This window comes from Podarcis gaigeae, assembly GCF_964106915.1.
Source record: "Podarcis gaigeae genome assembly, chromosome: 5".
NCBI classification, from domain to species: domain Eukaryota; kingdom Metazoa; phylum Chordata; class Lepidosauria; order Squamata; family Lacertidae; genus Podarcis; species Podarcis gaigeae.
The window spans coordinates 83848704-83874105 of NC_139681.1; positions in this window are offsets into that span (position 1 = coordinate 83848704).

The following is a 25402-nucleotide window of genomic DNA, read 5'->3' on the forward strand; positions in this document are numbered from 1 at the left end:
GTATGAGTGGGGCATGTCAAATGTACAAATTCCACATCATGTCACATCAGATTCATTGCTTTTCAGTTTAATCATTCAGCAACACCATATAAATTGTGTCGGATCCAGCAGAATTAATCTGACCCTTGAAAAGCACATAAAACTGAAAGAGGGAGTGGGAAACAGCATCACTCCTTCAATTTCCTCCTTCCCCTCTATGTATTTTTCAAGGGAGGAAAACAATGCATTTGCCACCTCTTACCCAATGGGGAAGTAAGGTGGGGCTCAGAGGCTTTGTGGGCACCAAAAGAAGACATCAACAGCATCATTGCACCCACAGATGCCCCATTGGCAACCCCTGTTTTAGCATAAGGCAAAATCACTTTGTTTTCCATTGCATATTTCTATTAAGTTAAACCAAACTAAAAAGCAAAAGCAAAACTCTCTCACAGACCTGCCAGTTTGGAAATGTGCAGGTACTTGCATCTTTGAAAGGCTTTGTTAATATGGCAGAATTTTCAAGGCTAACCTACTTATTTTGTCTTTCCTCCCCAGCTAGAAAAGTATGGCGGTCCCTTATGGATGTTACAAAAACATCCACACATTTCTAATCAATGTATAAAGTGGCAAAAAACCTCAACCCATCTCTCTGAGAATGCAACGGAGATGGGTGGAGAGAAATTTTCCCCAGCAGACTAAAATTGATAGGACTGCCTTTAAAGGGAATTTTTAAAATACTCAAAATGACTTTTAAAAATAGTTATGCAAATTATTATGCATCTCTGGTGAACAGTTACCTTCTCTTTTATGGATAAAAGGGATGTGCCACAGTGCACTAAATAAAATGTTCTGTATATAACATTATGCTTTCTGTCTCAGAAAAAAAAGAGTAAAATACCATGCTATATAGAAGCTCCCCTGGTAATACTCCAGTACTAAATATATGTAGGAATATCTTCAGCATTTGATCAAAGGCCCTCTCCAATGCAATGGACCCTGATCAAAATGCTAGATATCAAGATGAGGGAAAATAAACACAGCTTTTCACGCAGCCTTTTCAGTTCTCCTGCCCCAAAGTGAAATGAAACAGTGGTGAGCAGTCAAAGCGAAAGGTAGAGGCAACAGCGATGGCTGCAGGTGCTCCTAGTCCCAAGTGGAGCATTGCTTTTCCCCAGTGGGGATGCAACTGCCAAGTGACACCATCTCCGGTGGGAAAACAATATGGCACACACTGTTCCGACTGTCAGAGAATGTCCCCTGGGCCTGCTGCTTTGACAGGAATGCAGCATAGAGTGTTTTCCCATTGGGATCCAACTAGAAATCAAAGGGGTCTTTTCCTTTGGTGGGAAGAGTGCACACATCATCACTTGGATGGTAGAGACTCCTGGTTGCATCCTATGGGATGCCCATTTGGGGAATCCCATGGGAGTCCTGGCTGCATCCCTTGGGAGCCCTAGTTGGGGGATCCCAGCTGTAGCCTGAAGCATTAAACCTTCATCAAGTAATTGGAAGGGCCTACAACTTCCACCACGATCTCCCATTCTCTCTTCACTTGTCTGCAGGCACCAGTAAGTTTCTTTCACCTTTGGGAATGGGGATGGGAAGAGGTACACATCAATAAAGTCACTTGATTCATTAGTATTTTAGCAATGTTGCTACCCTGTTGTGGAATATTATCTAACTATCCCTTGACAGTCTTACTGGGGGGAAAGACAACAACCTAATTGTTCTATTTTTCTTTTTTCTTTTTGCAAGATTTGAGCATTGAGATGATGTCCATATGCGATATCACTCAGAACATCAGAAAAATACGGTGGCTTTGCTGAAACCTAGCATTTGCGGAAAGTTGGCATAGCAATTGTCAGAGCATCAATATCACTAAGAAAGCTGGAAACCAAATAAGTGGCAATAGCAGACACAGCTGTCTGTGCCCACTTCCACCTGCTACAGCCTACTACTAAGTGCTTTTTTTACTCAGCATTTTTACAAGATTGGGAAAATATATATCATCTAGTACCACTTATTGCAAACTTTAAATATAGCAGCCATGTCTTCAGAACAGATCTCAAAAGACATAACTGGAAAAGGTTAATTATTTGAATAACTTGCAGAAAGATGAACAGGAAAAGGATTGGGTGAGGACATGGGAGGCGCTTCTCATTTCCAAGGATGCTGTAGCCTCCACCCAGCCATGCTAAGAGAAAGGAGGGCAGCGGGTGTCTCTTGGCTCCCACGTGCTTCTTCTGCATGCAAGAACTCCACTCATACTAGGATGCAGATTTGTGTAGGTGGCATCATTACATTTCAGCAAGTTTAGTGTAGTGAATGGAGATATTGTCATAGACTGACTGCATGCAGAGGAATGGGGGGAGGAACCAGCTGGGGAACCACCAAGGGAAGAAGGCTCAGAGCCCAGGGAATGGTGATGGGACGACAATGAGTGGTCACAGGGCACAAGACTTAGGACATAACATTCAAATGGAAGACTGGGGAAATTATGGAAAGTGGACTTAAAATTTACTGACTGCACATTGTTAAGAGAGAATTAGTCAATCGATTTTATTGCATTAGCCAAGTGGCCATAGCATAATATACATAGAAATAACAACATAAAATGGGGGTAGGGAGGTAAAAGTGGATGTCGTCCTGGGCGAATACTTTGGAAAAAAAAATGGGGATAACAAAAGTAACAGGGGATTTAAAACATCGAGTGGCAGAAAATACAAAAACAGGTTCGATTGTGCGGCGTATCGACTACATCTATGGTATTAAAGAAGAAGTTGGTGCTGCTTTCCTCTTCATCACACTAAGCAGGAAGTTAGCTGTCATCTCGGTAATCCAACAGTCAGAATCCTGCAGAAGAAGGGACACTATCCAAGGCTGGATTGGGAGATGAAGCTTGTTCACGAGAGGAGTTAGAAACCAAGATCTTTCATCTGTCCAGTTGGGACAGAAAAGCATTACATGTTCCAAAGTCTCCAGAGCCGTGTCATTGCAGGTGCATGTTCTATTTGCGATGGAAACTCTGGTGTAACGACCCGACAAAACTGCTGTAGGAAAACAGTTGAGACGGGCACAGGTAAAGGCCCTTCGCTTAGCCTCCGAAGGAATTGTGAAGCAGTATAGAGGCATCCCTTCAGGGGGTGGAATAGCTAGGGCTAAGCCTGAACACGGCCCTCTTGCATGGGAAGCTGTGTTAGAGAAGTCAAGTTGCTGTAGCTTCTTTTTGATTGGAGGTAGGGCCGCCGGGCTAATACACTCTAAGTTAAAAACAGTTTTGCGGTTCAAATTGAGAAGAGAGCGGAATTTGAGATTAATTGTAGTTTTCCAAGGAGAATTATGAATATCTCTTAGGATCAGATTGGAGAAACCACCTCTAATTCGAGCATCCGATGCTAGTAGGTGGGAGCTATAGGAAATGGCTCGACTCCATGCTCGTTTTTCAATTGAGGGCTGGGCGAACTCAAGTCGTAGGGCTGCACCTGAGACACATCTCGGGACGCCGGAAAGAGATCTCAGAAACATGTGAAGTGGGCGATCCAAGTTACCTGATATTGCTGTAGTCCATACTTCGCAGCCATATAATAATTTAGGGACAACTTTGGCATTAAATATTTGAATTGTTGCTGGAAGGTGTTTGCCGCCCTTCTGGTGATAAAATCGGACAATGGCATTAGAGGCAGATTGTAGATGGGTGGTCCAGGAGAGATTATAAGTAAATATTAAGCCTAGATATTTAAAGGCTTTTACCTTTTCTAAGTAGACACCTGTGATCTTAAGCGGCTCCAGTTTGAGTTTGCGGGAACGAGTGAAGTGGAGGACTTTCGATTTTTTATAATTAATATTAAGAGCTTCCGCCTTACAATAGGCGATAAATGCATTAACTGCATTTGCTAGGTCCGCAGCTGTTCTGGATAAGATGACGGCATCATCTGCATAGAAAAGGGAAGCAACGGGGTGGCCTGCTAAGTGAGGAGGATACTTAGTTGCTAGCTTCAAAGGGGAAAGAGCATCATGAAGATAAAGATTAAACAGTAAAGGGGCCAAGAGACAACCTTGTCGGACGCCCCTGGCCCTTGGGAATGGAGTGGTAAGGGAGCCGTTGGGACCAATTCGAACGCGAGCTGTGGTGTTTGAATAAAGGGAAATAATTAGGGTGAGGAGGTGCGGATCAATTCCCAGATGGGCAAGTTTGGACCATAATCTCTGCCTAGGAATGGAATCAAAGGCGGCCTCCAGGTCCATGAAAGCGGCAAACAGGTGGCCTTGCCTTGGTGCAGTGTATTTACTGGCAAGGTGATAGAGAGTTAGACAGTGGTCCATGGTTGATGCTGACTTCCGGAAGCCAATCTGTTCTGGCGGTAGAATGTTTCTCTCATGGACCCATGAAAGAAGTTCTTCCAGTAAAACAGCGGCAAATATTTTCCCCGGAATAGATAGTAAACTGATGGGGCGATAGTTCCTAGGGATGTTTGGCTGGCCGCCTTTGAAAATCGGAACTATTGTAGCTTCTCTCCGGGAGTCGGGGATGTCTAGGGCGGAGGAGATAGCGGTGAATACAGGAGTCAGCTGTTCACTCCACCAAAGAGGATCAGTCAGGAAAAGGTCCAACGGGACCATGTCTGTGCCGGGGGCCTTATTCCTTCGCATGGACATTATGATGTTGAAGATGCGGGTTGAGGTAAAATTTACTGAGGAGGTGGAACTAAGAGAACAGGTACAGAGGTCCAACGGGGATTGAAGGTGATCTGTAAGATGATTTGGAGAAGCGAAACTGGCTGAATAATAGGCGATCCATTCGTCAGCGGAAATCAGGGTAGCTGAATTGAATGGTGCCGAAGGCCTAACTAAGCGCCAAAAGGAGCGGGAGTCATGCCTCTCTGCAGCCGAACGAAGAGTGGACCAAGCCTCAAGGATGTGTTGCTGTTTCTTGCAATGAATCATGTTTCTGTATGTCCTTTTAATATCTAGAAGCTCTGCACAGGTTTGGGGGTCGTTGGAAAATTTGATGATTCTGACCATTTTCCTAATTCGCCTTCTTAGGGCTTTACATTCCTTGTCAAACCAAGGTGATTCAGAGAAGAAGCGTTGGTGGGTAGGCGAGGTGGTGGTTATGTAAGTTGTTGAAAAAGCATCAATTAATTTCCGGTATTGATCAGCGGGCAGAATTGAGTCAGAAAGAACTGCAAGCATATCAAATGATTTTTGTATGTCCAGGGCAAGAGAGGAGCTGAGGCTTGTCCATTTCTTTGTTTTGTATACAGGGTAGCTTTGTGCTGTGGAACTATAGTTTGAGGGGACTGAAAATGGCTCTATTAGGTTTAACAATAGAGTCAATGGAAGGTGGTCACCACCAAAATATTCAGCCACTTCCATTTTTGTAGAGATTGAGAATAGCTCCGGCGTCAATAGAATGTAGTCGACAACACTGGTTCCCCGGGAAGAGATGCACGTTAACTGCTGCGAGGACAAGGGAGTAACGTTGCCATTTGCGATGCAAAGATCGTTTTCGATGGCCAATTGGGCCATCAGCCTCCCCGACGCATTTGTTATGGGATCAAGAGAGCATCTGTTTCCCCAGGGGGGCTGCAGGGGATTGTCCAGGAGTGCTGCGGAAGATAATATAGCATCGTCGTTGGGACCTATTCTTGCGTTAAAGTCGCCTAAGAGAATTTGGGGAAGTCCAGGGTTAGTTGTTTGAAGATCATGGAGCCAAGACGAAAGTTCAGACCACCATTCATTACGGTCGGAATCATTAATTGCTGGAGGCAGGTATACTGTAGTTATCAACCATGGGCTTTTGGTCTTTGGAAGGTGGATCTTTATAGTGAGAAAGTAAGGGGAAGATTTAAGTTCCTCACAGATAGTGAGGGATAAGCTGGTTGAAATAAGACAGGCGAGGCCAACTTGAGGGCGACCCCTGTTAGCTAGTTTGCGAGCACAGGAGCTAAAGGAACAATAATTTGGAAGAGCGATACTTTGTTGGGACCAGGTCTCTTGGAGGCACACAATGTCAAAAGAAGAGATAAAGTTTATTGCCTCAGGATCCATTTGCTTTGTCGCCCAGCCGTTAACATTCCAGGAGACAATTTTAAGGCTCTGGGGTGGATTGGATGCACCTTTCCGGGAAAGAACTACTTTTGCTTGATTTGTGGGTAAGGATTGAGCCTGTTTATTTCTAATGGTGTCGAATTTCCGCAGAGATAGGGAGCCGGCTGGTGTTTGCCTCTGGTCTGATCTTTGTCAATTATTTCCCAAGGAACTTTTAGGGATTACTCTTTTATGAGCCGGCCCATTGTTCTCCGTGCATGGCAAACTGGCCAAATGTTCTATAGTTTCGGCTGGTAAATGTTGAGTACTGACATTAGTGGTCACCGGGCCTTTGAAGTGTGTTATCTCTTTCCGTAGGTGTTCTTCCGGTACCTGATTGTGGCCTAATTCTGCCTCGTCTAGGTACCTCAGCTTGTCCCAAGAGCCTGGTGAGTTCACCTTGGGGATGGTTCTCCTTATTGAAGGTGGTGTAGTGTTCTCTTCAGTGTGCTGGGCTTCCTTGATTGAAGGTAGATTAATCTCAGCCATTGTCTGAAGGTAACGTGGCCGACAGGCCGCCGGGTTTTGTTCTTGTGTAGGAAGTCTGGTCCTTTTTATGGGCGTCCACATTGATTTCCTTATTTATATCTCTCCCAGCCAGCTTAATTCTTAGCATATCTAATCTTTCTAATATTTCAGTTTGCATTAGAGATAGAAATTGGCAAAATTGCCTGATTAAGGTATTTTCTTCCACGGAGAAGAGGTCCTCGTCTTCGTTCACTTGAAATTGCGGGTCTTGCAATTCTCTTGCAAGAGAGAATTATATGAAGATGATGTATCAATGGTACATTACACCTGTTAAGATGGCAAAAATGTATAGAACAGGCTCCAATAAGTGTTGGAAGTGTAAAGAAGAAGAAGGCACGTTCTTTCATGTGTGGTGGAATTGTAAAATAATTAAAAAGTATTGGGAAATGGTTTATAATGAAGTGGGAAAAAAATGTTAAAAGTCCAGAAGCTTTGTTACTAGGCATTTCAGATCAAGATATGCCAAAAGAGAAGAAAAAACTATGTATCCTACAACTGTGGGTAGGATTTTACTAGCCCAGAGATGGGAAAGTGATGAAATAACAACCAAAGAACAATGGCAAGAAAAACTGATGAAATATGCTGACATGGCGAAGCTAGCTGAAAGACTTAGAGACAAAGGCAACAGAGACTGGGAACCATATATACTGTATCTACGGAATCAATGGAAAGAAATGGACTCACTAGCAGGGTTTGAGTAAACACTTACAATTAATAATATAAATATAGAATCTGTAAAGAGGTTAAAGTCATGAGAATACAACAACATTTAATTTAAGGCATGCTCTGGTCCATGGGGTCATGAAGGGTCGGACACGACTAAACGACTAAACAACAACAAATAGTATGGTAAGCAGCAGAAGTTTAAATGTAATAAACCAGAAGGGGAAGTTGAGGGAAGTCATGGCGGGCGGAATGTGGGGAATTTAATTTATCATTATTTGTCATGATGTAATTATGGAAAAATAATTAATGTAAAACTCAATTTTTTATATATATATATATATATATATATATATATATATATATATAGAGTGATCACAGGGAGAAGAGGGAGAAGACTGGGAAGAGGTGGTGTCAGAAGCTGAAGAGGCAACAGGGCTTAATGAGCTGAAAGAGTCTGTGGCAGAGAGCAGTCCAGAATCGGAGCTGGAAGCTGCAGCAGGAGAATGGGAAGAGAGAGGCTGAGAGGCACAGATGGGTCCCCGCTTGTCTCCCAGAACCAGAAGAGGTATGAAGAGGGTGGAGGGGAGATTTGTAATATGCAGACACAGCCTCTGATTGCTTGGGAAAACCCCTGGAGAGGCAGGCACTTAGACAGCTGTGGGGAGGTGAGAACTGCTTCATGGGGGTTGTTTTGCTGTTCTCACTATGTTCCATTGCATTTTTATTAACTATTGCACTCTGCCCTGGAAATTGTGAATGTAGGTGCAAATAAAAATATCTTAAATAAAAATAAACTACATTGCTGTGTGCATAAATAGTGTTCTAGTGCTGAAGTCCTGCTTGTAGGTTTCTCACCGGCATCTGGGTGACCAGTGTGAGAACAAGATGCTGATACAGCAGGTTTTACTTGTGTTCTTAAGTCAAGCTGCCACATGGAGAGAGCAGCAAGGAGCCTCCTCTACTCATCATGTGCAATGTAAAACACTGTGCTATCATGCACCATAATGTTGGCATGATTTTGACTTTGCTCTACATTCCAAATTCTCAAAAAATCTTAATATGCAGGAACTGCAAGCAAGTGAATAATGTCTGTCTGTTGTTCCTGTGCAGGAATCCAATGACAAAGGATGTGAAAAAGGCCCTTCCATGCTTCTGCAACCTCCCACGGTTGTTTATATTTTAAATTGATACTGCTGGACAGCAGAATAGAGATGAAATACTGTATCCACTTGCCCCACTCCCTCCATATACATAAAACCTTTCCTCCCAATGTTTGCTTTAACAAATGCACGGAAACGAATAAATCTGGCTATGAGGAACAAGGCTTGCTTACAGACCCCTGCACCATGCAATCTTTACAGCCAGGTTTTACAAAGACATTTTTCTACAGCAGGAGACAAGCTGACAGAGCCTTAAATCTGTCACTGCTATCATTTTTGAGAGTACTGAAGCTTCAAATATAAGCCTTTGGTCACTCAAATTGTTCCAAGGTCAAGGAAAGGGAAACGTGCTTTCTTCATTTGTCACATAGCCTGTCTCCCTTTCTATGGAATATCACATTAAGGCGGAAAAGAACCCCGTCAATGGGACTTCAGTGGGTCCACACCTTTCATTTTCCAACTTGAAAATGTGTCTTCTTTCGTGGTGTCTAACTTCCCCACCTGCCCACCAACGCAATAAACTGCTGATAGATACAAAAAAAGTGAAACGGGGGGTTATGGACACTGATGGTCTGTTCTAGTTATACTCGGGATTGTTTTATGGCCCTCTGCTCTGAGATATATTTTTTACTCCAGATCTTTGATGATGCTGCCATCAGCAGCTTTCAGGACATAAAAGTACAAATGACAGGTACTGTCAGATAGTCAAACGAGAATGGTAGAAATTCACTGAGCATGTAATATGGTAGATTTCAGCAAAGCTAAAAACCCATGGCAGCTCCGACTGACATGATCTTTATTTTTTTTTAATAAAAAAAAAAACAGCCCAAAAAACCATGCTATTTGAAGAGCAGGCTCTTGAAATAATGAATTGGATGAAGTCTTACATAACCACTTATTCCCCAGGCTCTTGTCTCCTGCCTTCTTTCAGAAATTGTGCGGATTTTCATGCTAGATCAATGAAGAGCATACAACAAAATGGAGATGAAAACAACCCGTCCTTGCCCACAAGAAAAATTATGGTGGGTGGATGCTTCCCCCCCCATTTGTTTGTTTGTTCTTTTAAAGTGTCACATAGGCAATGCTGAAAAAAGAAGATCCTTCTTTAGATATATCACTGGATAGGCTTTCCTTAGGCAGCAAGAGGGAAAGATGTCACTTTGTACAGTGGGAGTTTTCCACTTGGGCGAGGATCATATGCACAGCTGATTTTAAAATATGACAACACTCTGAGAAGGAGGGAAACTTATTGGTCAAATCATGGAATTGCAGGCGGTTACATTGACTTCCACACTTCCCACCAAACATCGGATTTCCTCAGTTGTCCGTGTGTTCTGATCTGTTATTCAGATTATCTTTGGCAGGACCACAAGTTCAGTCCGGGTTGCTGTGATCGGGTGTGGGCATTGCCTGACTGCCTGCATCCTCCTCCTCCTCCATCATCTCAGTGTTGCCCTTGCAGAACTCAGCACGGAGAAAATGGGGACAAAACTAGAATCAGTTGACTCTGCAGTTAGCTCTGCTTCCACCTGCCTTCTGTCCTCCCAGTCCCAATGAGCAACAGACACCACTGCTGCTGCTGCTTAGCATACAAAATGGAATATTTCAGAGTACCATGTGGATCCTTTGCATCCCACGGAGCAGGCAGCTGCTGGCTATAATCTTGTCAAAACTATGATGCAGTGAATATCCATGATTTCCATTCATAGCTGGAAAAAGATAAAGTCCTGACTATAACAATACATTTCCGAACAGCTCTTGGAGGTCTGCAGGGAGAGGGGAATTAAATTCTGTGGTGCAGAAAATCTCTGGTGCAGCTCATTGCACCGAATGGGGGGAATGTGCAAGTCTCAAGCAGCAACAGAGTGGTGGACTATGATGTGCATTAATCCAGCAGCTGGTGAAATAGATGTGTTAACAGTTGAGAAATAATGTGCATTAGGAATACTGGATGGATCTCCAATAGCTATTCAGCCTGCAGTTAAATGGCAAACCTTGTTAAATGTTGCTTAGGCCACAGACATCCACAGTACTTGTTTTGGATGAGGGTTCTTTGGAAATGTCCAACCTTTGCTCTGAATGGGAAAGACAAAGAGCATGAATTAGACTAAATGGATGACCACCAACTAGCCCGTCACTCATAAGAAATCATGGCAAGAGGGCTATCAACCTGGATCCATCCACCAGGCAGAGAAGGAATAGCCAAATGTAGCTTACCACCACAGAAAGAAAGCCGGAGCTCTGCGAGTGCAGCCTTTTCCTGATTGAAATGCAGAGTGTTTGAGGACCAGGGCATTCTCAGGGAAACCAAAATGCTTGTTTACAAAGCTATTGTACTACCAAACTTACTGTATGCTTGTGAAACATGGACCACTTATAAACACCATCTCCAACTCCTCAAAAGATTCCATCAACGGTGTCTCCAAAAATTTTTATACATCACTTGGGAAGACAGGCGAACTAATGCCAGTGTACTGGAAGAAGCAAAGATCACCAGTGTCGAAGCAATGATGCTTCAGCATCAACATTGTTGAACTGGTCATGTTGTGCAGATGCCTGATTATTGTCTTCCAAAGCAACTACTCTATTCCGAACTTAAAAATGGAAAGCGTAATGCTGGTGGTCAACAAAAGAGGTTCAAAGACTCTCTCAAGGCAAATAAAAAAAGTAGAATAAACACCAACAATCTAGAAACACTGACCTGAGAGTGCTCCAATTGGAGACTACTGTAGCCTTTACCAAAGGTGTCATGGACTCTGAAGACGCTCGAACTCAGGAAGAAAGGGAGAAATGTGCTAAGAGGAAGGCACGCTTGGCAAACTCTCACCATGATCAACTCCCACCCCAAAACCTATGTCCCCAGCTGGAGGGCCAGATTTGTGTTAGCATTTCACTCCTCTGTTGCTGGATGTGTGATTGTTACATCACATGTCTGTGTTTACTTTCCAGGCTTGGAAAGTGTGAGAATGGAAGCCACTCTTATCTCTTTCACTCTATTGTACTTTTTTACTGCTTTTTTCCCTCTCTCTCTTGGAGAAGAACTGAGAGGATGCCATGATAGCTTTGTCCTGTATATATTGTTTAATAAATACTTAGAATGCACACCCCAAAGCTCCATTTTGTTTCTGCTATACTCTGCTGAGTGAGTGTGCACATAGTCTTCTGATATGTGTCACTGGTGTGTGCCAGGACTGAAGATTTATGGACATCCCGGGCTGCGCTGCATCAGGAAGATGCCTGGAGAGGTTTGTCTCATTCTGGGGGCTGCGTGTGCCCCCCAAGAGTGTTATGACAGTTTGGCCATGCCTGTTGTAGTGAGTGCAGACCTTCCCTTCCAATGCCAGGGTTGTGGCAACTTACCTGGATGAGGCCCCTTCATGGATCACTGCCTTGTTGTGGTGAAGGGGCTTGAATAACTCAGAGAAGATATGAACTATGCCATGCAGGGCACTCTAGATGGACAGGTCATAGTGCAGAGTTTTGGCCAAACGTCATCCACCTGTTGCAGGAACTGGCAAGCCAATCCAGTATCCCTGCCAAGAAAACTCCATGGACAAAGACAATAGGCATATAAAAGTTATGACGCTGGAAGATGAGCCCCTCAGGTCGGAAGGCGTCCAAGACTCTCTGGAAAAGACCCTGATGTTGGGAAAGATGGTTGGACAGTGTTCTCGAAGCTACCAGCATGAGTTTAACCAAACTGTGGGAGGCAGTGGAAGACAGGAGTGCCAGGCGTGCTCTGGTCCATGGGGTCACGAAGAGTCGGACACGACTAAACGACTAAACAACAACCTGGATGAGGATGCAGCAGGGCAGCAGTAAGGTTGGGTCTGTGTTGACAAGCCAATAGAACCAAAGCATCCCTGTCACCATCCCAGTGAGCTTCAGCAAGGCAGGTGTTGGCAGGGCATCTTTGAAGCTCCTCCCTGACCCCACTGGATGCTACTGCTGAAAATGCTGCCTAGCGCTGGAGATCTGGAAAAGCACATCGTTTAAGAGATGCATAAATAGTCGTGGCGCTTGCGTTCCTCGAGTGTTCGCCTTAATTAAGCAGAGAGATAATTCTGTAGTGGCATGCGATGATTCAAATTGTACAGATGCTAATCCTAGGCAAAATTGTCATTTTCTAATGCCGTTATTTTGGTTTGGCTGAACTAGGAACCCTTTTCCCTTTTGCAAGCCAGCCTGTGGTATTAAAAGATTTTCTAATTATTCAGTGTGAATGCAACATTCATTGTACATTTAGTCATTTCGCCCACCCAGCTGCAGATGACTACATTGCGCAGTTAACTCCCCCACCCGCATTCTGAGTGCCTTCTATCTGTATTTTGATAATCCTGGGTTTTTACTGTATCTCACCAATAGCAAGAGTGGGGAAGGGGGGGGAGCTTCATCCGTGCCACTCCATTCTCCAAAGTGTTTAGTGTACAGGGTTCCCAGCACATTTCAGTGTCCTGCACAATGTTATAACAGTCACATCTGGTACTGTAAAATAAATACTGTCCAGGCTGCATCATTGTATTTGTCAATGCAATGCAAATGGAGTGAGATTTCAAAACATTCACATCCCTTGCCCTTTTCTCTCTCCTCTGATTCATGTTACATCTCAAATCCATTCATGTCCAATGCTAACCATGGACTATCCATGTAAATTTCTGTACTACCTAAGATCACTTAGCCCATAAGTTTTGTTTTGTTTTGTTTTATTTTAAAATATATATTTGGTTATATCAAGAAATAATACAAAAGCTTTATGTTGAGTTATATAAATAATCTAAAACACATTTCCCTTTACATTCATCAGATAAATAATTCCAGTCACGAGTAGCTTATGTCTTATGTTAACTTGTATATACTGGCTTTATGTGTGGGCAAAATAACAAAGCAAATCGGAGTTCAACAAATGAGTCAAAGTGTGATAACAGTAACCTGCCACCATCCTCATGAGTTGGATTGGGGACTCCACAATTGTAATGTTGTAATATGCAATTACTGATGCACACATACGTGCATGGAAGGGTTAATCTGAGCCTTGAGCTCAAGTAGCCAGTGGGTGTGGCTTAGAAGTCTCCCAGCAGCATTTGCCCCTACCCCCTTCTCTCTCTTCTGCTGCCTTCCTGGGAAAAAAATAAATCCATGCAGAATGGCTCCCATCTGAAGGGAAACCACATGAATGAAATATCATCAAAAAGAGATTTTAAAGACTACATTATGGAGGAAATATAATTGTTTTTTTTACTAGGTAGGTCAAGAAGAAGAAGAAGAAGAAGAAGAAGAAGAAGAAGAAGAAGGGCAGATACCTGAACTGAATGGCTTTTGGAATCAATGCCTGAAAATTGCCAAGATTTTTCTAAACATCTGAGTCAATGGATTTAAAGGTAAAGGGTAAAGGGACCCCTGACCGTTAGGTCCAGTCATGACCGACTCTGGGGTTGCAGCGCTCATCTCGCTTTATTGGCTGAGGGAGCCGGCGTACAACTTCTGGGTCATGTGGCCAGCATGACTAAGCCGCTTCTGGCAAACCAGAGCAGCACACGGAAACACCATTTACCTTCCTGCTGGAGCAGTACCTATTTATCTACTTTCACTTTGATGTGCTTTCGAACTGCTAGGTTGGCAGGAGCAGGGATCAAGCAACGGGGAGTTCACCCCGTCGTGGGGATTTGAACCGCCGACCTTCTGATCAGCAAGTCCTAGGCTCTGTGGTTTAACCCACAGCGCCACCCACATCCCATCAATGGCCTTAGGAACAAGAAAAAAACCCATTAGACAGAACAAAGCGGGGGGGGGGGGAGGGCAAACAGTTTGGATAGAGACACAATTATAAATGTAACTGGGTGGGGAAAGAGGTAGGGAAAATCTGAAAAAAATGAACAAGAAAAAGAAAGAGAAGAAAATGAGAAATTATTTTCTTTCACCTTTTTCTATCTCCCTGACACAAAAAATTACCCTGCTTTTTAGTCCCTTAATATTTAATTTGCCACAACAAGATCTAAGAGCCTAGGATCTAAAGACAATTACTGTGCACATGTTCACTTTTTATTATGCAGATGAAGTTACAAAACTTCATAGATTTCTAAGCAAATGGTAGGGTGCTTGGTTTAATTTTATAAAGCATCTTTGAAATATCCATTGGAAAGAAGTCCACTTTCCATTTTCCCCCGAGAGAGTATTTTGCTGTGCTTGCAGTTGCATGCTACAAGACTACGTTCTTTTTGCTTCCCAATAGCAAGTATATAGGATTTAGAGAGCAGCCACATAAGCATTGTGTACACATCATAAGATCCAATTGTCTTCCACCTTGAGAGAGAGGTTCCTATTGGATTAGAACGAGAAACTCCTGGGCTGCCGAAGTAGATGTAATATTAATTCGTTGAGGGGAGAGCTGTGCCAGTCACAGTAGACGAGGGGTAAAGAACCTGTGGTGTCCAGATACTGGCAGACTACAAACATAAGAAGAGCCTGCTGAATAAGGTCAATGCAGGGGCGTACGAAGTGGGGGGTGGAGGGGGCAGAGCTCCTGGGTTCCACTCGGGGGGGTTGGGTTGAAAAGATGGCCCCTGCCTCCCCCCAGCTGTAGAGCGGCCTAGGGCATGCACAGTCAGTGTGGTATGGGCATTGCTCGCATGGTGACCATACAGGCTGCCGCATGTGCGCAGTCTGTATGGGATGCTGCACATGCACAGTCCGTATGGGATGCCACTTGTGCGGCAGCCCATACGGTCGCCGAATAAGTGGCAGCCCGTACAGACTGTGCACATGCACAGGTATTGGCGCCGCACATGCACACTCCGTACGGGATGTCGCTCGTGCAGCAGCTCGTACGGTCACCATGCAAGCGGCAGCCTGTACAGACTGCGCGTGTGCGGCATCCAATACAGTTGTCACACATGCGCAGCCCGTATGGGATGCCGCACATGCACAATCCATATGGGATGTCGCTCACGTGGCAGCCTGTATGGATGCCGTGCAAGCGCCAGCCCATATGGACTGCGCATGTGTGGCATCCCGTACAGTCGCCGCACATGCACAGTTCGTACGGTATGCCGCACATGAGCAGTCTGTACGGATGTCGCGCATGTGTTACTGGGTGGTTTGACTTGTCCCTCGGCGTCCCGCCCCAGGTGCCAGAGAGGGTTCCTCCACCACTGGGTCAATGCTCTATTTAGTCCAGCTTCCTGTTCTCACAGAGGCAAACCAGATACTTATGGGAAGCCTGCAAGCAGCCCATGAGTGCAACGGCATGCCACACACTTGTCATTTCCAGCAACAGGTATTCAGAAGCATATTGCCTCTGACAGTGGAGGTGGAACATCACCATCATGGCTAGCATCCGCTGGTGGCCTTGACCTCCATGAATTTGTCTAATCCTCTTTCAAAGGCATTCAAGTCGGTTTTCATCTCATCGTTCGCCATGCCGGCTGGTGCTGGTGCAATTTGGAGTCCCATAACATCTAGAGGGCCGCATGTTCTCCATCTGACAAGTAGACAATAGGTCGCTAGGCAGACCATTGTGTGAGATACGTTGGCCATCTTCAGATATCTTAAGGTCTGTCGCATGAAGGAGGGAGCAAGCTTGTTTTCTCCTGCTCTAGAGGGTAGGACTCAAACCAATGGATTCGTGTTACAGGAAAGGAGATTGTGACTAAATATCAGGTAGTAAGAGCTGCTCAAGTGGAATGGACTTCCTCAGAAGATGGTGTTGGTGGCTTTAAATCAGAGGTTGGGTGTTCATTTGTCATGGATGCTTTTAAGTTGGGATTCCTACATTGCAAACAGTTGGATGAGATGACCTGCAGGGTCCCCTCCAATTCTACGATTCTTTGATTCTCAGAATTCTTTTAAAAAAACACAAAACTTTTCATCATACAGTACAATAAAAAAGCAATCTAAATAAAAAACCAAACTATTATTATTATTATTATTATTATTATTATTATTATTATTATTATTATTATTTATTTTATTTATAAGTTGCCCCTCTGGCAAAACAATGTTTGCCCATCTGGCAAAACAAAGGAAGGAAGGAAGGAAGGAAGGAAGGAAGGAAGGGAGCGAAAAAGAGCAAAGAAAATATAAAGCCCTCTTTGAAAGGTAGACCTTAATCCTTTTTCTCACACAGAAGGGGGTGGCATTTCCAGCTCTTACTGGACCTGGGAGCTTCCCTTTCTTCTCCCTTCCCTGCCTCTCTCACAGGGTACTTTACCAGCCAGCCATCACCTTCATGGGCGTACAATCCCCAAATTAACCCAGTGTAGAGGAAACCTACCCCCCCCAAAAAAAAAAAAACACAACTGGAAGCAAGAGCAAAGAAAAGAAAAAGATGGGGAAAGAAACAGGAAGATAAAAATAATAAAATGAATGAAAGAAAAACAAAAAGGGCTTCCAATTTCCCACTTGAAAAATAAAGATTATTCAAAATATTCAAAGTATTCACTCCAGGATGGTATCCAGTTATTCCTCCTGCTAGGTGATATTTTCCCAATCTTCAGGTGCAGAAATCTCAAGTTCATTCCTTTTTCCTTTCACACAACAAAACCTAAAGTGGTTCTCCAATTATTCTTATCGGTAAATGTCAGCAATAGTCTTCCTCCAGACCAGCATAAAAACTTTACCTCCAGTGTTGAGAAACAATAAATTCTTCATCTTTATTCACATAGGAGTCTCTCTGCTGTGGTCATACCTGTATATTAAAACACCAAATTATTTTGTGACAGATCTTCAGAGTTCTGAGGTGCGTAAGAAGCTTCTGAAAGAATTCCAATGGAAGTTGCAATAAGTTTGTTGTTTTTTTAAATAATTTTTATTAACCGGCCAATCAAATCAAATTAAATCACATCACATAAATTCCAAATTACAAAGCCGAATTTTAAATTTTGTTGGGGGGGACCCATATTTCAAGATCCGAAGGGGGATTCTGATCATCTTCTTGCTACTGCGTTAATGTCCAAATCAATCCAAATCAGTCCAAACAGAGTTAATAATTCTATCCAGTCTTATCTTGCTGTTTCCACATCACATCTTGTTCATATATTTTCTCTTTTTTCTTTATGATCTCTTTTGATAGTCTCCTTAAGCCGATAAACACCAATAATAATCCTGTGTGAATTTTCCATTCTTCCAATCCTCAAATCGCAATAAGTTTGAAAGACATTGCTCAGGAGGTTTGCTGACCACAGCATACACAGCATCCAGCCTCTCAAGCACTGTTAGCAGGATTATTATTATTATTATTATTATTATTATTATTATTATTATTATTATTTTAAAAAGGTCAGATATGTGATAAGGCATTTTTGACAGATGTTCAGACCTTTTGCACTTATTGGGGTGTTCCTTATTTTGCTTTAAAATATATCAAACTTTGCTTTCAGATATCTATGGTGAATAGTTACTTTATCCTCTCTGAAACAGCGGTAAGTGCATATTCTTTTAATATCATCATTATCTCTCAGTGCCTTCTGGATAATGAATCTGTATTAAGTCTTCAGTGCTGGCTGTTCCAAGGGTTCGCTATTTCAGACATTGAGAAATTTAATCTAATCATGGCTTTTTGGCTTTTTGCTATTTTTTAAAGAAAAACTCGTGTCCTGAGATGGACTTGAATTAATTATCCTTCCCTCAGCATATCAAATTCATACTTAAATATAGTTCCCAGGTAGATTAATCCCAACAGGTGACACAAATAGGGGCATTTGAAAAAATCCCCCACTGAAAAAAAAATCCGACCCCATTTTGAGTTGGGCCCAAAGCCCTTCAAGTTCTGCCCAACCAAAGTCTGACAGTGGAGGAAGCTGCCTTAAACCAAGTCAGAACATTTGTCTATCTAGCCAGTATTGTTGACACTGACTGGCAGCAGCTCTCTGGGGTTTTTGAGATCAAATCCTTTTCCAGTCCTGCTTGGAGATGCCAGTTATGGAACCAGAAACTTTTTCTTGCAAAACATGTGCTCTCCCAATATTTTGCAGCCTTCCTCCATAGGCTCTTTCCCGGGGGGGCCAAGTTCAATAAAATATTGCTGGGTTCCAGGTCATCCCGGCCCCACATAACATGAATAGGAATATGCATCAACTTTGTGGGGGCCCAGCCCCCTCAAATATTTTATTGTGGGGGATGAAGCCCCCACAGCCCATAGGAGCTGGCTCCTATGGCTCTTCCTATCATTGTTCTCCTTGTCAGCTCCCATGCCTTCTCCAGGCCCAAAAGAAAAAAGAGTGAGAGACTTACATTGGGAAAAGGGTGTACAGTAAGAGACAGCAAGCAAGCTCATTATATAACACCTGAGAGGCTCCCAGAGGCCCCTCTTGAGCTGGAAATAATGCTCAGAGTTTGATTTACTGCAGGAAATCATAGGGTTTGTAGTTTTCCAACTACAAGCCCCATGATTCCCTGTAGGATATGATGCGTTGTGCTGCCTGCCTTGAAATATATGCAGTTACTCACCGATAACAGCTACTGACACTTACATGTTCCCATCCGCATCAACAGCCCCATCTAGCAGTGCAGCAGGACGCACAAAGGCACTGCAATGCAGCCTGGGATGCAAAATCTAGATGCTTATTTTTGGAGGCACATCTGCAGCTAGTGGTCCTGCACACTTCCACAAAAATTCAAAAACCTTTCTTGACTGTTCAGTGGAGGGGCCACATGAGCATTGCAATACAGGGATGCAGCTTTAGTGCATATTTGGAGTTGCATCTGTTCCCCTACAATTGGATGTCTGGTGTAGTGTTAAGAGCGGTAGATTCGTAATCTGGTGAACCGGGTTCGTGTCTCCGCTCCTCCACATGCAGCTGCTGGGTGACCTTGGGCCAGTCACACTTCTTTGAAGTCTCTCAGCCCCACTCACCTCACAGAGAGTTTGTTGTGAGGGAGGAAGGGAAAGGAGAATGTTAGCCACTTTGAGACACCTTCGGGTAGTGATAAAGCGGGATATCGAATCCAAACTCCTCCTCCTCCTCTTCTTCTTCTTCTTCTTCTTCTTCTTCTTCTTCTTCTTCTTCTTCTTCTTCTTCTTCTTCCTCCCTACATGAACAGCTGGTGGAGCAACTGAAGCAAGTGGGAAGGATGAACAAAACACTTAATTTAGAGCACTCTTTCTCTTACCATCCAGTCCTATCTTCCACCCATAAATATTGAGCACCAATCTGTTGCAACTTCTGATTGTTACTCAGTATCATTCCCATATCACATTTGGCTCAGTGTGGGCAAGTGAGAAGTCCTCAAAGAGGAAAGGACATCACCCCCTAGTCTCAAAGCAACATTGAGCACCAGCAGCAGCAATCCAGTTGCTCCTTATGAGGCTACTGACTCCTAATTCAAACAGGGGACACAGGTGATGCTGTGATCTAAAGTACTGAGCCTATTAGGCTTGCCAAGGTGAGATCCTGTTGCTCTGTCCCAGCTCCTGCCAACCTAGCAGCTCAAAAGCATGCCAGTGCAAGCAGGTTCCACTGTGGTGGGAAGGAATATGGCATTTCCATGTGTTCTGGCACTCATCACAGTGTTCCATTGCACCAGAAGTGGTTTAGTCATGCTGGCCACATGACCCGGAAAGCTGTCTGTGGACAAATACCAGCTCCCTCAGCCTGAAAGCGAAATGCGTGCCACAACCCCATAGTCGCCTTTGACTGGACTTAACCGTCCAGGGGTCCTTTACCTTTTACCTTTACCTTTAAGCAGGGCTCTTTCATCTTTGAAACCCGTTCCAAAGCTCAACCAGACACTGCTAAGTCCCAGGTATCTCAGGAATGACGCATTGTACATCCTGGTTTACTTACTAGAAAAGAATGCAGACAATTGCCCAACTTTCTCAGGAGCTGCCAGTATTATGTTTCATTTACATTTGCAGACCTATATTATTCCAACTAAGGGATGGGGAACCTCTTTGACTCCAACTCTCATCTGTTTTGACCACTGGAGATGCTGGATGGGGTCAATGTGAACTGGAGTCCAACAACATCTAGAGGGCCACACGTTCCCCATGTCCTGTCCTGACTCAATGAACATTGTGGGTCTTACTTCCAAGTAGAGATATTTAGGACATTCTGTTTTAATGTAAGCAAGTAAAATTAAAAAATCAACAATATCCAAGACTGTAGCATTCCACCCACCCCACAACTTTGATTTTTGCATTTTCATAAAAAGAAAATGGGAAGGGAAATATCTTCGTTGGTATTTATGATCACCAGACCATATAAATGGCTGGTGGTTGCCACATGAACAATTACTTTAATTTCCAGTTCCTTCTGCTGGAACTTTAATTAATTGAATGATGGTCCTTTTATAATGCATGAGAGCTCTGGAAGTTGTGACTGCAACTTCACTTGAGCAAGTAAAGACACAAAAAGAGCAGGCAGTTGCTTGGACTTTTTCAAAACAGCTGTGTGTGCTTTAAAAATTTAGTAGGGATTAGCACTTTGTCATTTCAATATATCACTCAGGAGTAACTTGTAGAATAATGTTCTGAACAGAATGATGCAACATAATGATACGATGCACTGGAAAGATGAAATGACAGATTGCTGTCATAAAATGTGTCCTTGCTTGAACCAGTATAGTGTCTTTCTCTAATAAGCTCATGTACATCTGTACAAAACATGATATGGGCTGGGTGTCTCTCTTCTTCCTTATATGCTAGAGAGGAACTGACCACATAAACAAAGCACTGAACTATACTTGGATGTCTAACTATTATGGTACATATTTTGGCACTTATTGTAAGCTGTTTTGGATGGGTGTTGCTGGGAAATGCAAGATATAAATATTCAATAGCAGGGCATGGTTACCTAGACAGGGATTGGGGTGGCATGGCAGTGAGTGCATTGGTTTGGTGGTGGTGCAAATGTGTGGCTCCAATTGGCTGCTGCTCCACCCCACCATAGGGCAGTCTGGGTGACTGGTGGGAGCAACAGATTTGTTCCACTGGTGCACTCTCATTGCACCAATGTCGCCACCTCTGTCCCACCCCACCCCATCTTAGCATGTGATAAGGACACTACTGCTGACAAATCAGGTCCACTATACTGCTTCTCTGTACCAGACATTTTGGTAGACATATTAAAGGAAACAAACAAGTCTCCCCTTTGTGGCAATTGCTCAGTGCTTTGTAAAAAATTGGTACATTTACGTTGCTCTCATTATCCCTTACCCTCCCTTGCCTTTGGTGATGTCCGAAGGCTGCTGCTTCTGATAGGCTATGTAGCATTGTGATGTTCCCCCCACATTCAGAGCCAGATCCCTCAGTAAAAAGGTAAAGGACCCCTGACAGTTAAGTCCAGTCGCAGACGACTCTGGTGGGGTTGCAGCACTCAACTCACTTTACAGGCCGAGGGAGCCGCCGTTTGTCCACAGACAGTTTTTCCAGGTCATGTGGCCAGCATAACTAAGCCTCTTCTGGTGCAATGGAACACCAAAAGCAGAGCAGTGCACAGAAATGCCATTTACCTTCCCGCCAGAGTGGTACCTATTCATCTACTTGCTCTTTTTTTGGCGCGCTTTCGAACTGCTAGGTTGGCAGGAGCTGGGACCAAGCAATGGGAGCTCACCCCATCGCGGTGATTCAAACTGTTGACCTTCTGATCGGCAAGCCCAAGAGGTTCAGTGGTTTAGACTACAGCACCACCCGCGTCCTTAGATCCCTCATTATAAGCCCAGGAAGGAGACAGCAGCAACCAATGGCACTAAACAGAACTGGAGGAAGAAGTGAAAAATCACACAATCTGAGACACTGGCCCAAAATATCAAAACCAGAGGATATTTGAGAAAGCTCCACTAAGAATGAGAAATGTTAAGAGGGAACTATTGTCTAAAGCACACACCCCAAGATAAGTCTCCTAATAGAAGTTAGTTTTCTGCCGCTTGAATCCCTCAACAAGGCAGTTAATTTTACAAAGTATCAGAAGGTCTACTTATCATGCAGTCGGAAAGCAGGAAAAGGAGCTCTCTCTCCTTTTAATCTAGTGTCAACTCTATTGCATGCATCATTCTCTGGGTTTGTGTGGGTGTGCTCTTTCACTTTCACAAAGCTCCCAGGACACAGAGGGAGGCATATGAAGGTTTATAAGAAAAATAGGCAAGGCAAACCCATTTATTCTAGCAAAGTGAACATTTGAACGTGCTCAAAAGTTTAGTTTTTTAACTATCCCTTTCTTGTTCTCACGAGGAGGCCATAGGATAAGACAGTGGAGGTTAGTTGGTTGCTCTGGAGCACTGGGGAAAGCTGGAGGTGAACTGAGGCCTTCCATGTCTCCATTCCACCTCTCCTTTGCTCCACTGCTGGAGAACTGCAAAATCTCAAAGCACCAACCCTCAGGCCTAAAGAAGGCACTTCTTCACTCCATGATATGCTATTGGGCTGGCAAAGTAATGTGGGAAGAACTCAACTCCCTGGATCCAGAGCAAAATGCCTGTGAGGATCCTGACTCAGGTTCTACAGGCACTGACATATCTCAGGATTATTGGGCTCTGGGTAAACAGCACCAGGTTCAGAGCCAGAAATCTTGTCCAGCTCCTCAGCTGGTATCAATGTAGCTTTGGACTCATTGTACTGCTCACTCCTGGGTCTTGATACTAATACTTCATGGGACACTTTCAAAATACAGTGGCACGTCGGGTTAAGTACTTAATTCATTCCAGAGGTTCGTTCTTAACCTGAAACTGTTCTTAACCTGAAGCACCACTTTAGCTAGTGGGGCCTCCTGCTGCCGCTGCACCGCCGGAACACGATTTCTGTTCTTATCCTGAAGCACTATTTCTGGCTTAGTGGAGTGTGTAACCTGAAGCGTATGTAACCCGAGGTATCACTGTATTTGAAATCTTCACTCTTGGTTAATATTAAACACAACAACATTAACTATTATTTGATAACTTCAGAACTTTCCCAACTTCTAGGTTGCTCATCTATTTTGGCAAGTGAATTAAAAATGGGAGAATTTATTTAAGTATTGCAGCACTCATTTTTTTAAAAAAAAACAACAACTAGTCATCAACATGGTCTCACTGACCATAATGAATTTGCTTTGAAATAAACTATGGAAGTTTATTTCAGGTATTCTGTCAGAGCAGGAAACGACATGCACAACATCTGTTTAAAGGTAGATACTATATACAAGGGGCAAACTCAGAGGAATGAAGCTCTCTAAGGATAGTTGAACATGTACACACATAACCTTCAGGTATAAACCAGCTTTTTCTGCCAAGTATTCATTAAGCCCACCTGCCCATACATCAACAGACTCCTCCTCTTACGTTATTTAACCCCACCCATAGAATCTGAAAACTTACTTAAAATTAATGTGTTGTGTATGTGTCCTGTATTTTTTGTGTCAATGACCAACAAAATTCTTGGCCCAAAGGAAGGTGAAAAATGCACATATAAACATGTGCATGGGATGTGATTCCTGCATTGCTGACTCGATGAGACTTGGGGTCCCTTCCAAGCCTATGATTCCATGAGAATCGGAATCTCATATCTAATAAATCTCCAAAGGCTGGGAAACAAACTAAGCAGACATCTTGCCAGAGGAACTATCAGAACATCTTGCAATAGGAACAATCATGGAGATGTTGTTTGTCATTATTATAAACTAAGAAGGACCTACAACAAAATGTTGCAGTGTCGAATACTGCTGTTCAGGATTTTAGATGGCTAGCTATGCCCCTCTCCAGGACCCTCCATTCCATTTTCCCTTCTCCTCCCCGCCCCCAAACCGCCTGTCTTTCTTTGCCCTCTCCAATAGTAAGTAGAATTTCCTGCCCCATCCTTGGAGGAGGGAGTCCACCTTAGGCATTTTTATCATGAATATAGCACTTAACAAGTTTTCTGTCCGGATTTTCACTGTTTGAATTATGGCAACCCAGATATATATATATCTGCAAGCACTGAGGTATCCCTGAGCTTTTTTGTGTCTGGATGGCATTATTACAGCTGCAAAAAGATCAACAATCAGAGAAAGAGATGGCTCAGTTGGTAGAGCATGAGGCTCTTAATCTCAGGTTCAAGCCCCACATTGGGCAAAATATTATCTCTCAGCCTAACCTACCTCACTGGTGCATTGTGAGCATAAAATGGAGCGAGGGAGAAGTGTGTACCCCACCTTCAGCTTTAGGATTTAAATGTTACATATAGCGTAAGTCCAAAGGGACAGAAGGAGGGAATCGTAGAAGACTTCTGGTATCTGAGATCGGAGCAATGTAAGAGTTTCCAGGAGATGGTTTCCTAACACTGCCAGAGAACTGCTATAATGCTGTGTCTTTTCAAGCACAGTGACAGCTTTTATCAGTTGCCGGAGCAAGAGAAAAGATTAATGGAGGGTCCTGGTCCATTGGCCCAGAAAAGAAGAAAGTGCTGGGCCAAAGAAACAATATGAAAGAGCCGCTTGGTTGCATGATGGATATGCAAGACAGGCAGACAGACAGACAGAGATAAGAGATTGCAAACAGAACTGGGAGGCTTGGCATGCATGTGGATCTCCCCATTAGCCAAGGAACCACTTTTAGTCAATTCTGGAAATTGATAATTTATTACCCAAACGCAATCCGTTTCAGCTCATTAAATATAATCACTCCCAGTTCCTGTTTGTTTTCCCTCTTTCGCAACTCTGTGACCATTTCTTCCATCCTTCTTCCTCACCATTAACTAACGTGGCAGGTGTGTATGTGTGTGCAGCTTCTAAATGCTTTTTCTTTCTTTCTTTAAGCCTGTGAATAAAATGCCTACTTTTCCAAGCTGAAACCTTTGTAGCAGAGAAACGAGGCAACCCAAAGCCCTGATCCTGATAGCTTCCAGGCTGAGCTGGAGGTAAGGGGAGTGGGGATTTCCATATTGTGGAAGGAAGGTCTTAGCAGAAAGGTTATAAAGAATTAAGTTAAAATGGATTGTTAATGGGTTAAAGTGTAAAATTTAAGGTTAAATTGCGTTAAGATAAATTATGGAACAAAATCTGAGAAAGAGGGAAAGGACTTGCTGAAACAATTAT